The following is a 3,035-nucleotide window of genomic DNA, read 5'->3' as shown; positions in this document are numbered from 1 at the left end:
AATGTTGAACAAGACAAAATGAAACGTGGTTTGACTTGCTTCAGCAAACAGACAGGAAACATTTTGATTCAGGAAAGTCAAAATGTTTTGTTTTGATCAGAAATGTTGCAGCAAAGCATTTCTAAATCAATTATTTTTTTTGGAACTTTTCATTTTGCAACAAATTTTGATATTTCAACTTTTTGTCCCTATGTAGGATGCTTTTTTAAAAAAAAGTTGGAATTTCTACAGTACAAAAATTCCAGTTTTTGTCCAGTTCCAGTAGACACTCTTAAACCTTTGCTTAACTCAGTTTAGTTTAATTTGGTAAGTTACCGATGCACGCTAACCCATTTAAGGAAGAGTTTAACTGGTTTGAGCTGATCTACATTATGGATTGCCTTGGTTTAACAAGATTCATTCAAAATCAATCTTTAAACTGGTGCAACTTTTCTAGTAGAGACAAGGTCTAAGTCTCTGCCTCTATTGCTTTAGCTGGTAAAATCATTCCATTTCGGAGGAACCTTCAACTCCTCAGAGGCATCTGCCTCAAATTCTGACATCTGTTTACATTCCATAATGGAAGAATGATAAAAAAGGAAAGTCTGTTTTTCTTATCATAGCTTTCTTACTGATGGGAGACAGGATGTTTTAATCAGAGTTGGAACTTCCCTGCTCCCCTGGATAAGTCATCAGACTAATAAAAATGCCAGTTTCAAAGACACTTTTAAGACATTGAAAGGTGGGGAGCTTTTGATCAAGCATCAGAGCATTATAGACACCTCACGTGCTGTTGCACAAGCAGAGTCCCTGCGTTATAAACTTCTTGGAGGTTTAGCAGTCCATCGAGACTGCTATGGCGTCCTCTGCTTCATTATGGAGAGTGGTGCTAAGGGTTGTGAGGTGGTGGTGTCTGGTAAACTCAGAGGCCAGCGAGCCAAGTTGATGAAGTTTGTGGATGGCCTGATGCTCCACAGTGGAGACCCTGTAAACTACGATGTTGGTACAGCTGTGCGCCACGTCCTTCTCAGGCAGGGTGTGCTGGGTATGATAGTAAAGATTATGTTGCCTTGGGACCCAAGTGGGAAGATTGGACCCCAGAAACCCCTGCCAGACCATGTCAGCATTGTAGAGCCCAAGGAAGAGATCTTACCCACCACACCCATCTCAGAGCAGAAACGTGGCAAACCGAAACAGCCAGCCATGCTTCAGCCTGTTCCCACTGCATCATGGGAATTTTTCAACACTTGGAATGAGAAGGTGGACTGTGACCCATGACAGGATCTGAATAAAATCATAAAAGAGCAGAAGAGTGGTGCTCCAGCAGGGTGAGGGAATGGCTCAGGGCATTGGTGAGCATCTAGAGAGTCTTTCTTCTCTAAATTACTGGTACAATCCAGCCCAGGTCAGTACTTAATATGCAGTTGCCATCAGCTGCCAGTTTTTATATAGCACCCTAGATGTTCTTGGTACTTTACAGGCAAAAAGAAAGACAGTCCCTTCCCCAAGGAGCTTAACAGTCAAAATAAATGAAGAACCCATTCAAATCACAACAGAGGGATGTGGCCTGAGGAAGATGGCTAGTGGAAGGAAAACCCTGCTCTTAGGGTGCGTCTGCACTGCACACTTTATCTGGCGGTGTGCAGTGTGCCCAGCCCCCCATTGCGGGTATAAATCGCAGTGTCGCTGGTGAGGCAAGTAAAGACGTGCCTGAAGGATGTGGGTATGGAAGAGAGTATGTACATTACATGCTCTCGGCTTGCCCAAGCTGTGCCTCCCGTTTATGCTGCTATTTTTAGCTATTAGTGTCCCACTGCCTCTCTGCTGCTGGAGCCTTTCCCCACCACAGGAAGAGACTCCCCCAGCATGGAAAGGCTTTGGCAGGGGGGAGGTCGTGGGAAACAGGTTGGACAGGTGTCCACTGTGAGGCCTTTGCCCATTGCAGAGAGAGGCTCTGGTAGCTCCCCACCACTGGAGACTTTCCCCAGTTGCAGATAAAGGCTCCAGCAGGCAGGAAAGGCTCTTCCATGCTGCTTGAGCATTTTCCCTCCAGGGTGAAAGGCTCTGGCAGGGGGGCAGGTAGCGGCCTTTCATCACTACCTCTCCTCTGCCAGAGCGTTTCACTGCCATGTCTAGCTACACACCGCAGTGTGGACACAGCCTGCTACGTGTAGCTACATGTACACTACACACCCATCACCAATGGTGTATAGTGTAGACGTAGTTTTAAGGTGCCTGCTCCAAAGTCCACGGGAGTCTTTCCATTTACTTCATTGGGCGTTGGATCAGGCTCAGGGACCCCTAATTTTGAAATCAGTAATGTCATTCTGCCATAGATGGAGTTTTGGGCACAGAAATGTGCCACCTGTTGAAGTTGTGTCCATTTGGGTGCAAAACCCATCACTCTGTCAAAAAACGTTGGGTGTCTGAGGTGGCCTGAACTAAGGTGTGAATAGTTTTTCCATGAAATGACACTGAGAAGAATATTCCTTATTTTCATACAAACCTAAAAACAAACAAAAAATCCCCTCTAATTGGCAGGCTAAGGGCTGCAGGTCCATGGAGCCTGGCCTATTCTTTTCCACACAGAGGCAGACCCTTGAGAACAGCGAGGAGGTCCACTAGCAAGACAGGGTGAGGAAACAAACATGCACGGTTGCTGCCAATGTTGTTCCTAGTTTGTGGCTATGTTGAAGACTTTAGTTTCCAGGGATTTAAGGAGTGCACTCACCACCAGAGCCCCCCCTCATGTCAGGACACAATATTGCAGGAGTTCTTCCACTCTAGGACCCCCTTGAGTGCTGGGTCCACCATGATCTGAGGCTTCCGTGGCCTAGCGCTCCAGCCAGGTCAGCTCTCCATCCAGACCCTTTCCAGGATTAATAGAAAACAAATTAAATCTCAACTCAAAATAGCCTCCTGGGCATTAAAGTCCATACTATAAACACTAATCCTTCATAGCAATCCAGTCTTGTTGAGATTAGGCATCTGAGTGGGCTAAGTTTCTTGGGTTAGGTCAGGGAGAGTTTGCCTCTACTGTGCTGGCTTCATCCTGA

At 46.0% G+C, this 3,035-nt stretch overlaps 1 pseudogene; it reads left to right on the top strand.

Moving 5' to 3' along the window:
- The first annotated feature begins 840 nt into the window (after positions 1-840).
- Positions 841-1,257, top strand: LOC112102513 (annotated as a pseudogene).
- The last annotated feature ends 1,778 nt before the right edge of the window (positions 1,258-3,035 follow it).

The sequence above is a fragment of the Terrapene carolina genome, unplaced genomic scaffold (assembly GCF_002925995.2).
Source record: "Terrapene carolina triunguis isolate 2854851 unplaced genomic scaffold, T_m_triunguis-2.0 Scaffold132, whole genome shotgun sequence".
NCBI classification, from domain to species: domain Eukaryota; kingdom Metazoa; phylum Chordata; order Testudines; family Emydidae; genus Terrapene; species Terrapene triunguis.
This window is presented reverse-complemented; position numbering and strand designations above follow the sequence as displayed.